General features: G+C 34.8%; 1 protein-coding gene across 1 annotated transcript in view; it reads left to right on the top strand.

Annotated features, from left to right (window-relative positions):
* Window positions 1-12,359, top strand: part of LOC141842802 (BAG-associated GRAM protein 1-like) — a 37,276-nt gene that overhangs the window by 466 nt on the left and 24,451 nt on the right. The gene's annotated exons all lie outside the window — the stretch shown is intronic.

Genomic DNA, 12,359 nt, shown 5'->3' with positions numbered 1-12,359 from the left:
TGCTCACACTGTTCTCAAGTATTAATACATTAGGAGGTAGAGAATAATACCAATCCTTCACCCTGTCGCGAAGAGAGAATTTGAAAAGCAGAAGTCTAGTGACATCAAAGCTGATCCCTTGCATTCTCATAGTACTGCAATGATCTGAAAATATCTCCAAATGCAGTTTTGGATCTTCATTTGGACCGCCGCCAAATTGATTTTGTTGTATCATGACAGTAAATCCAGGTTTGAATTCAAAGTTTGATGCTTCAATATTTGGTACGGCGATACATGATGTCATTCCTCTCGCCTAATGTGTAGTGTAGTCTTTCAAAGACTTCTGAGCCATAGTATCTGATATGTCTTCATGAGTGTTAAGTCTTTGAGATTGACGTCTCTTCCGGTATGTTCTTTCGATTTTTGGATCGAAAGGAAACTCCACTAGGTTGGACCTATGTATAGACAAGAATAAGAATATATTATTGACTTGCCAGAACAAAAATAAATTTGTAAAAAATAGTACCAATTAATGAATTGAAAGAATTAAAAGAATAAATGGAAGCAATGTATAAATGAAAGAAAAACTCTTAATGTAAAATCTTAGTGAAAAATTACGCATGGTCCCTGGCAACGGCGCTAAAAACTTGATGCAACTCCGCAAGTATACAAAATGTCGTCAAGTAATAAAAGATATCGAACCACAGATACCGAGCAATCAATCACTAAATAATCACAAGATGAGTGGAGAGATCATGTAAATTGGGTTGAGATTGGGGAAAGTGAGAGTGTAGTCGAGCTCCTAAACCTCAATCCAAGTAAATCAACTAATGACAGGATTTGAAAAAAACGATCCTAGGATTTTGGATTCCTCGAGATTATGTTTGATTGACTATGGACTCCTTACCATTCCTTAATTATATTTATACAATTGCAGAGATTCTAACCAAAATATCCAATTAGACCTCGTCAGGTTTCAATTGTTAGTTTGAGATGACCCCAGATAGCCTAGTTATAGCTCTCCCGCTGTCACCGGGCACTCTAGCATACTACTAGTATCCTACCCCTGTCACCAAGTATCCAATTAAAGATCTCTCCCTAACAATCAATAACCATTAGCTATCTCTCACAAAGATTCATTGCAACCTAAGAATTTTCTCGGAAAGTCCGATTAAAGGTTCACCTTCTGTCACAAGGCACTCCAGTCATATGATCCTAAGATTTCCTTAAATCACAACTCATCCTCATCCTTATAGATTCACATCATTCACATTTATATCATCAAATAAGCACAAGGCATAATATCCATAAAACAAATGCACAAATAAATCATAGAACATGGTAAACACAAATCCATAGTGACAATCATCCATAATATACCTTGATTCCTCCTACATTCTAGAATCTAAGGTTCTACTCCATGATGGAGGAGATACAACGCAAGGAAGATGTAAAGAAATACATTTTAGATCCTAGAGAAAGGAAATAAAACTTATCAATGAATGTCTTCTTCTTCGCCTTGCAAGCTCCTCGTCGATGGTGGAATGGATGCGACGGAGTACCCCTGAAAGGATGGATGGGTCATCGATTTTGCTTCGGATGGTGTCTACGATGGATCACTATCTTTCCTAAGGTCTCTCCCTCTTTTTAAGGACAATTTAGGGGGGTATTTATATGCCCCCGCTATCAAACCCTCGCCACACGGTCGTGTCTAGTCACACGGCCCAAGGCACACAGCTGGCAAGCCTCCGTCACACGGCCGTGCTTGGTAGGCACAGCCAAAGGTTGTTGGCCCCCTGGAAATTAGGCACGGCCGTGCCTAGGAGGTACGACCATGGCCTGTTGCAACTCTGGAAATAGGCACGGCTGTGCCTGTGAGGCACGGCCAGAAACAGACCCTTCTCTGGAAATCAGGCACGGCCAAGCCCTGGCTCAATGCTGGAATGGAGACACAGTCGTGCCTGGTAGGCACGGCCCTGAGCAACTGGTTCTCTAGTTGAGGGCATGGTCGTGCCTGATGGGCACGGCTAAGGGCAGTTGTTGTTCTGTTGGTGAAGCACGACCCTGGTGCTGCTGCATGGTGGTGAGGCACGGCCCCTTGGAGATTGAGACACGGCCGTGCCTAGAGGGGCACGACCCTGTCTTTGGTTAATTCTCTGTTTCACCTTTTTCGCTCCATTTCTGTCCTGCAAAAGCATAAAAACAAGAGCAGACTTCTGAACTAGAAAATGGAGAAAACACGTCTAATGCGTAAATAAAGGATGTGACAAACATAAGAAACTAATCATGAAATGTAAAAAGATGTGAAATGTAAACATCAGAAATATATATATATCCTACGCACATCAACAGACAGCGGAGGAGAGTACTGAAAAAGGAAGATGGATAGAACTTGAAGAACTGAGAAAATGAAAGGCGAGACAACGAAGACTTACTGGAACGAGGAAGTAGCATTAGAGAAAGAGAATGAAGACAATGCAGGGAAAAGGAATAAAGGAATGATGAGTAGTGGAGACTTACTAGGTTTAGGATCGGCACTGGCAAGAATCGGGGGAAGGTGACGAAGAAGGCACGGGAACGTGTAAGTTGCAAAAAGCTAGGGTTTTCCGCTGAAAGTAACGAAGAATGAGATGGGTATCCCGCTTAAACCAAACAGCCATTGAATCTCCACTATTGGGAGTAAGATCAAGGGACTAAGTAAGTTGATAAATAATTTAAAAAGCATAAGATAAAAGAATAATTGTGATTAACTTAAGACGAGCAAAATAAAAACCTCGCTAGGTGCTGCTTAAAGCCTCTGACTCAACTCGAGTCTAGTCAGTCGGACTTCGCCTCCTTCGACTAGACTAATTCGGAAGGCTTATGATCCGGCGGGGTTATTTATTGATGACATGGACGTTGGGTAAAAGGGAGTATGAGAAAAATAGGGTAAATATAAGTATCGGTTAATTGTTGAAGGCTATTTCATGAACCCAAATAAACCCCCGACCTCCTACTCCGATCTCGGGATGCTTCCTAAAGCATGTGCCGACCTTCTATTCCGGTCTCGGTATGCTTCCTAAAGTATATGCCAACCTCCTGCTCTGGTCTCGATATGCTTCCTAAAGCATGTTGTAACCTCCTACTCCGGTCTCGGAATACTTCCTAAAGCATATGCCGACCTCCTGCTCCGGTCTCGGTATGCTTCCTAAAGCATGTGCCGACCTCCTGCTTCAGTCTCTATATGCTTCTTAAAGCATGTGCTGACCTCCTGCTCCAGTCTCGTATGCTTCCTAAAGCATGTGCCGACCTCCTGCTCCAGTCTCGGTATGCTTCCTAAAGCATGTGCCGACCTTCTGCTTCAGTCTCGGGATGCTTCCTAAAGCATGTGCTGACCTCCTACTCCGATCTCGGTATGCTTCATAAAGCATGTGTTGACTTTCTGCTTCAAACTCGGGATGCTTCCTAAAGCATATGCCGACCTCCTCCTCCGGTCTCGGTATGCTACTTTCTAAAGCATGTGCTGACCTTCTGATTCAGTCTCGAGATGCTTCCTAAAGCATGTGCCGACCTCGTGCTTCAATCTCGGCACGCCTCTTGTGTCACATGCTACCTCATGACCTAGTCTCGGCATGCTCCCTGCATCATATGTCGTCCTCATGACTCGGTCTCGGCACACTTCTCGCATCGTATGCCGACCTCATAACTCGGTCTCGGCATCCTCCCTACATCGTATGCCGACCTCATGACTTAGTCTCGGCACACTTCCTACATCACATGTTGACCTCATGAATCAGTCTTGGCACGCTTCCTGCATCCAGAGTCAGTCTCAGCACGTGATGCTTATCGGGAGATATGAACCATTCTGTCTAAATTAGAGAACAAAGAGTTAATTCTCCCAAAGAAATAGGAATATATTCTCAGATATATATGGACGGAATTTTTCTAGAACAGAATAAGTATGTTAGAATATTTCTCAACCGATTGTTAATATTTCGGAGATCAACTACTATAAAAAGATAATTATGCTCATGGGTACAGGTACCCATACATAAATCTTAACTTCCCCAAGTCATTAAACTCCTTTCTGTACCGAACCTTAACTTGAGCATCGGAGTGGTTTGCCGGGATCCTCACTCCCGGTGTTATTCTAACCCTCTTTTTGAGTACTTTGCAGGTCTCTTTTTCTCCTTCCGCAGTCTCATCTCAAAAGTATGCACATCGGACATCCTTGAACCAGTATTGAAATCATCCATGGTGAATTGGCCAGAACATAATTTATATATTTTTTTTTAGAATTTTTTTATTCACCTCTTATATATTTGATCATGATTTATTATATAAGCTGAATTTCTATATTTTTTAAATGCATCTTAATTTTTATTCTCATTTATTTTATTCGTTTGTAAAAGGGGAAAGGAGAAGAATATAAGATTTATAATTAGAAGTAATTTTTGAAAAAGTATTAAAGTTAGGAGAGCCTCAATTCTTTTTGAAAGGGGGGTTTTAATTTTTAAACAAAAATAATTTTTTGACTTTGAAAATATTTCTATAACATTACTTTGAAAATAATTTTTAAAAATTTATTTAAAAATTACTTTTAAAATATTTTCAGAAATTACTTTGAAACTGACTTTTAAAATGTATTTTAAAAATTATTTTAAATTTTTCTCAAAAATTACTTTGAAAATTATTTTATAATTTTTTGAGAATATCATTGAAATTTTTTTTCAAATATGTATATGCAATTTTTTTAGAAATGTCTTTAAAAATGATTTTTGAAAATGATTTTAGAAATAATTTTCAAAAAGTTTTTTACAAAAATATTTTTTACAAATTGTATTGAAAATATTTTTTAAAAGTTATTTTAAAATTTTCTATGAAAATTTCTTTCAAAAAGTTGTTTTGAATTTTTTTTAAAAAATGGGTTGAGAATATTTTCAAAAAGTTATTTTGAAAATTTTTTTGAATTTTTTTTTTAATTTTTTGAAAATATTTTTAAAAGTTGCCTTGAAAATATTTTTCAAAGTACTTTGAAAATATTTTGAATCATTATATTGTTAAAATTATTTTGGAGTTAAAATAATTATTATAAAAATATCTTTAATGTAGAGTTGGAAAAGTACCTTTGAAATTAACATTTCAAAAGTGGAGTTGTTTTTCTTAATTGTTCCTAGCTTAAATTAGTCCACTTTGCTTAATTTTAAATTGATTGATAAATATTACAATTAGACTTTATGTGCTCCAATGTGCATGTCAAGTATGCAACTATAGAAAATTTGACAAGGTAAATAAAATCTAGATTGGTTAGTAGGACAGATATTTTATAAATGAACTACAGATGGATTAGTAGGATCATACATTTGGCAAAAAAAAAAGTCCAAATGAATTAGTAGAACTAGACATTTAAGGTCAACGGAATTAGACATTTGGTAAGTAAAAAGTCTTAATAGGTCGAATAGATAGAACACAAGCAAAACTTAAAAACACCAAAATATGGTTTTCTAGATAAAGTTGAGAGTTGTAAGAGAGTGTTTTGTAACTCTGGGACAAGGAAAGCTCATGTGCAACTAGGCACTGACTTACTAAGGAACCAATAGGAGTTTCGAGTCCAAATCAAGATAAACAGTTAATTGAAATTCTCCTTTAGTTATTTGGTTTGTAAGTGAGTTGTTCCACAAGATTTGCAATGATATTGCCTGTGTTATTAATCACTCACAATATGTTCTTGTGTTTTATGCTTGTTCCCACTAATTTATGCAATAGGAAAGTTTTATTTTCGAGTGACAATGATAAAGTTAATCAAGATATACATCTTAACTGTGTCCAAGCGTCTACAAAGATAATTCTGATGACTTCAAAAATGCATCTTATCTAAACAAAGAAGCATACGTGGAAGTCATTTCAAACAATCAGAAAAGATTTTTAGGCAACTAGAAAGTTTCCAATCGACTAGAAATATGACACAAATGATTAGAGATTGGATAACATATGAAGAATAATCATTTATATAAAAATTCATCCAGGCAACCGGATAGACATTCTAATCGACCAGAGTATCAAAAAACTACCTATATAAAGGTCTTCACAGGATATAACAAATCACTTGATCAATCAAAATCAAGAATCAAAAGGCTTTCAAAAAAGGCATTCAAAAGTTCTTCTTGTGCTCCTTCGATAGAGTTCTACGGGCAAAGTTGCATACAAGTTGATATGGTCTTTTAATATTATTTCTGTTAATTATTCTATAATTTGTCTGTGTTAGGTGTTTTGTACTTTAATTTTTTATTATTTGGTGCAAGTCAAAACCTTGTAAAGATTTCTTCACCTCTAAATTATTTTTTAGAAGGAGAAGAAATATGAAGGATGATTTATTGCTAAGCCATAAAGTAAGAGCTTAGAATACATTGAACCGCTTATTTTCTAATACTCTGATTTTAAAATTATTTTTATTACTTTATTTATGATGCAAAATTCTAAAAAAACATTTTTAAGTACTTAAATTATAAAAGGCGTTATTTAACCACGCGTTCATTTTTATGCTACAGAATCTCATTTTAGAGATATCTTCCTTTAAACTATATACACTAATTTCCTTTATGATAGACTCCATCTTGTTCTCGAGCAGCACCTACACACGATTGCAGGGTGCGTCGTCTCGTACATTGAGCAGTTGCTGTCGTATTGGTTTCTTGGACACGATTTCTTGGATGTTGTGCGTTCTCCCTAGACGTGATTTCCCACACCACTGGTGAGCCTTTGCGTGATGGCAACCGACATTGATATTAGTTTGGTATTCCTTCTCGTGCACATGGGTTTGCTTGTACCTGTCAGATTCTTCTCTCTTTTGACTTTCTTTGGGATAAGGTCTTATGGATGAAAATGAGTCTTCTATTGTAACGAATGTGGTGTCTGTGATGTATAAAATCATGGACTATAAACTAAATAGTTCGAACTATTTGGATTGGAGTAAGACTGTTCTTTATTTACGAAGTATTGATAAAGATGGTCATTTGACTGGTGACTCTCCTCAAGATGATTCAAAGCAAGCATGGCTTAGAGAGGATGCTCGTTTGTTCCTTTAGATTCGGAATTGTATTGATACTGAGGTAATTAGTTTGATCAATCATTGTGAATGCGTTAAAAAATTGATGAATTACTTAGAATTTCTGCACTCTAGAAAAGAGAATCTCTCCTGTATGTATGATGCTTGTAAAACATGTTACCATGTGGAAAAACAAGATCAACCTTTGATCAATTATTTTATGGCGTTCAAGAAGACATATGAGGAGCTTAATATGCTACTACCCTTAATCTTGATGTGAAGGTTCAACAATGTCAACGAGAGCAGATGACTATTATGAGCTTCCTCATTGACTTATCTCTTGACCTTGAGTCTGCTAAGTCATAAGTTCTCTTAGATTCGGAGGTCGCCTCTTTACAAGATGTATTTAGTCATTTTCTCCGTATAAAAATAATACACTCATTCCGTTTAGCGATGCTTTGGTAAGATGCAATACTAATTATGTACTTGGAAGATCAATTGGTTACAGTGGAAACAAAGAAGGTGGCTCATAGGACTTTGAAACTCAAACGTCAAATTCGGATAGTATTATGTGCAACTACTGTCATAAGCTAGGTTATACAAAGTTTGAATGTAGAAAGTTTCAGTACAAAAATCAACAAAAACACTTATTCCATATTGCTTCCATTAATGATGCTTTTGATAAATCAGTCCTTATCTTTGCAAGTGAATTTGCCAAGTTCTCAAAATATCATGAATCACTTAAGTTTTCATCTCATTCTATCACTGTTATTGTTGATTTAGGTAAACAAAATGTAGGTCTTCTTTCCTCAATCTCCAAATGGATCATTGATTCTTGTGCCACAGATCATATGATAGGTGATTTTAGTCTCTTTTCTACTTTTCAATCCAAAATTAATATTCCTACCGTGACTTTAGCTGATGGGTCTCTATCTTATGTTCGTGGGTCTGACACTATCAATACTACCCTTTTGCTTCCTCTGTCCTTTATCTTATATTTACCCAATTTATCCTTTAATTTACTCTTTGTTAGTCAACTAACTTGTAATCTTAACTATTGCATCTCATTTATTTTTTATCATTGCTTATTTTTACGATCTTTTGACAAAGAAGATTATTGACAAATAACATGAATCTGGAGGCCTCTACATTCTGGACACGCTTCTCCAAAATTCTTTGGTCACTTCTCCTTTCGAGGCTCATTGTAGATTGGGACATCTATCTCTCCATTTGCTCAAAACGCTTTGCCCACAATATGGTAAGATGTCTTCACTAGATTATGAGTCATATCAGTTTGCAAAACATCATGGTTTTAGTTCAAGTCCTAGAGTAAATAAATGTGCTACTATTCCTTTTGAATTAGTTCATTCTAATATTTAGAGTCCTTGTCCTATTGTCTGAACTTGGTTTTAGGTATTTTGTTATTTTTATGGATGATTATTCTCGTGTAACTTGGTTATACTTAATGAAAAGTCATTTTGAGTTATTTTCTCTATTTTGTACATTTTGTGCTGAGATTAAAACTCAACTCAATGTGCCCATCCGTACTTTGCAAAGTGGCAATGTCAAAGAATATACGCCCGATTTATTCCAATCTTATATGAGTCAGAATGATATGCTTCATGAAACTTTTTGTGTTGATATTTCATCCTAAAATAGCATGACTGAATGTAAAAATAGACATCCTCTTGAGATTGCATGGCCCTTTTATTTCAAATGAATATTCTTAAAGTTTTTGAGTTGATGCAGTTTCTATGACATGTTTTCTCATTAATCACATGTCATTCTCTGTTCTTCATGGTGAGGTTCCTTACAAAATTCTTTTTCCCAAAGTTGTTTCCTGTTAACCCTAGAATATTTGGTAGTATTTATTTTGTTCGGGATGTTTGTCTGCATGTTATTAAATTAGATCCCAAATATTTGAAGTGCATCTTCCTTGGTTATTTTTGTCTTCAGAAAGATTATAGTTGTTATTGTCTTAGTATTAATAAATATCTTATCTCAATTGATGTTATCTTCATGAAAGACACACCTTATTTTCCGTCTTCATTTATTCTGACTCATGAAAGGGAGGATGATGATTTGTTGGTGTATTCTATTACATCCTCCACACCTGTCTTGGAATCAACTTCTATCAAGCCTCCTCTTATTCAAGTCTGCTTTAGCCGTTAACCTATTGATTTATGTCCTGCACCTACTACTTCATCATCAGATCCAGTCCCAAATGATGATTTTCCTATTGCGTTACGCAAAGGTAAACATCAGTATACTTATGCTACTTTTTGTTATTTTTTATAACAGCTTGTCGTCTTCCTCTTGTTCTTTTATTGCTTCATATATCTTGCACCTACTACTTCGTCATCAGATCTTTTATTGTGTTACAAAAGGTAAACGCTAGTGTACTTAATCATATTTTTTTTGTTTCTTATAACGACTTATCATCTTTCTCTTGTTCTTTTATTGCTTCACTTGATTCTATATCTATTCCTAAAACTGTTTGTGAGGTTATATCTCATCCTGATTGGAAATATGCAATGATAAATGAGATGAATGTTTTAGATGACAATGACATTTGAGACTTGATCGATCTATCTTCAGGGAAATGGACTATTGAATGTAAATAAGTATTCGCAGTTAAAGTCACTCCAGATGGGTCAGTTGCCAAATTAAAAGTTTGTCTTGTTGCTAAAAGCTATATGCTCAGACCTATAGTGTTGATTATTCTGATAATTTTTCTTCTATTGCAACGTTGGCATATGTGTGATTGTTTATTTTAATGGTTGTTACTTATCATTGGCATTTACATCAATTTGACATCAAGAATGCTTTTCTTTATGGTGATCTTCAAAAGGAGATGTATATGGAGCAACCTCTTGGTTACTGCTCGGGGGAGTCAGAGTGAGTTTGTCGTCTTCGAAAATCTTTGTATGGTTTGAAATAGTCTTTGTGCTTGGTTTGAAAAATTTAATTAGGTTAGAAAATTTAGTATGACAAAAAGCAAGTCTGACCATTTTGTGTTCTACAAGTAGTAAGGAGTTGGTATCATTTTATTAGTTGTGTAAATTGATGATATTGTTATCACTGCAAGTGATACTACGAGAGACTTGGGGGTGCTAAAGTATTTCTTGGGAGTTGAAGTTACGAGGAGTAAAAAAGGTATATTTTTATATCAGAGAAAATATTTCCTCGATATATTTACTGAGACAAAAATTAAGGACAAAGTCTTGCAGTACTCTAGACTCAGAACATGCACCTCATATGAGATGGGGAACTATTTGAATATCCTGAGAGATATCGAAGGTTGGTTGGGAAGTTGAATTACTTTATCGTGACTTGTCCAGATATTGCATATTCAGTTAGTGTTGTCAGTCAATTTATATCATCTCTAATATTTTATCATTGGGCAATGCTAAAGCAAATTTTGTTACTTGAAGGGAGCACTTGGACGACGTATTGTATATGCAAATCATGGGCACACTCACTTAATGTTTCTCAGATGCAGATTGGGTAGGTTCCAAAATAGATAGAAGATCTATTTCAGATTATTGTATCTTTGTTGGAAGAAATTTAATCTCATGAAAGAGTAAGAAGCAAAACGTTGTGTCATGATTCAGTGTAGAGTCAGAATATAGGGTTATGACAAAGTTTGTGTGTGAGATAATGTGGATATATCAACTCTTGACTGAAGCAAGATTTAAAATTTCAGTACCAGTAAAATTGTAGTGTGATAACCAAACTGCTCTTCATATTGCATCGAATTCTATGTTTCATGAGTGAACTAAGCACATTGAAATTGATTGTCATCTTGTTCATGAGAAAATTCAATAAGGCTTGAGCTTTACAGGTTATGTGAAAATCGGAAAACTAGGGGATATCTTCACACTTTAAATGGTGTTCAAGTTGATTGTCTTTGTAACAAGTTGGACATAATTAATATTTATGCTCCAACTTGAGGGGAAGTATTATTTGTATATATTAGTTAATATATCTGTCAATTAGCTAGTTGTCAATTAGTTTAATTATAGTTTCCTTAGATAGATTGCTAGTTTGTATATAAATATACTTCATCTTCAATAAAGAAAAAGATATTCTTTTTATCTCGAATAACACCTAGGATTTCGATTTTGTCATAATGACCGTTGACAATTTAGTTGTGATTCTTTCTCTTATCTCAATATTAGATTATGCTTCAAGGTGATTTATCCTAAAGTGATCAATATTTCTTCTCGGATAACACCAATATATCTACCCTAACACGACCCTTATTCTCATGGTAATTGAATTAGGATAGATCCTTTATACTCTGTGACAACCAATGTTATCCTTGAGAGAGTTTAAACTACTTTCATGATTAAACCCTTAAATTTAGTTCTATAGATCCTAGATTAGAGCTGATCTCTTGGATCATCCCCTAATCTCTAATATGTGCAAACGTATGCTAATACATCTATAATTAGGCACGTTAAAACTGAATTAAGAATCAAACATGTCATTAATAGAAGAGAGGAATCATAAACATCAATTTGTCAATATAATATCAGATTATTCACTAATCCTAGAATTAAGAAAACTAGTCCATGATGGAGATACATGTTGAGATGTATACTATAAATCTAGTTTTTGTATGAACATTTATTTTGAAATATTTTGAAATAAGAATCACTTTGGTCAAATGTTTGCATATTATATTCTTTATATATGTTAATGCAGTTGTTCAATTAATTTATATTGTAGATAACATAATGTGTGGTGCTACACAGAAGATCATGTTATTAATTCTTTATAAATTATAAATAGTAGTTCACAACCAAGATAGATTGGGACAAACCATTATAACGGTTGTAGTGTAATTGATATTAATTTATCTTGACTATAAAATTAAACTAGTACACTTTGTGTGTATTGAGCAGGACCGTTTGAGGTTGTTCGATTTATACTGACTATATAAAGAACAAGATCTCTGTCATTATGGATATGCGTGCTCTTAATCCCAATATAATAACAAGCACGTATACTTAGTATTTATTTTTTTAACTTATCAATAAGTGAGATTTATTCGTTAAATCAATAGATTTGATGAGTTAGGAGATAATGCTATGTATATGGTGTGTTGTTGATTATAGAAGGAATCTGTGTCCTAATTATTTAGGCTAATGATATCCCCTTGAGGAGCTCATAAGGATTATCATGTAAACCCTGCAGGTGGACTTAGTCCGACATGATAATAAAGTTTAGTGGTACTACTCTTGAAATTAGATGCTAATTAATTGAGTTGTCAGTAACTCATTTAATTAACGGACATATGATATCTTAAACACAGGGAGATTAACACACTTATAATAAGGAACCCATATTG

Source organism: Curcuma longa, chromosome 12, assembly GCF_044706935.1.
Source record: "Curcuma longa cultivar G26 ecotype Majalengka, Jawa Barat chromosome 12, ITB_CL_G26_1.1, whole genome shotgun sequence".
Classification (NCBI taxonomy): domain Eukaryota; kingdom Viridiplantae; phylum Streptophyta; class Magnoliopsida; order Zingiberales; family Zingiberaceae; genus Curcuma; species Curcuma longa.
The sequence above is the reverse complement of the archived record's forward strand: the minus strand, read 5'-3'. Positions and strand labels throughout refer to the sequence as shown.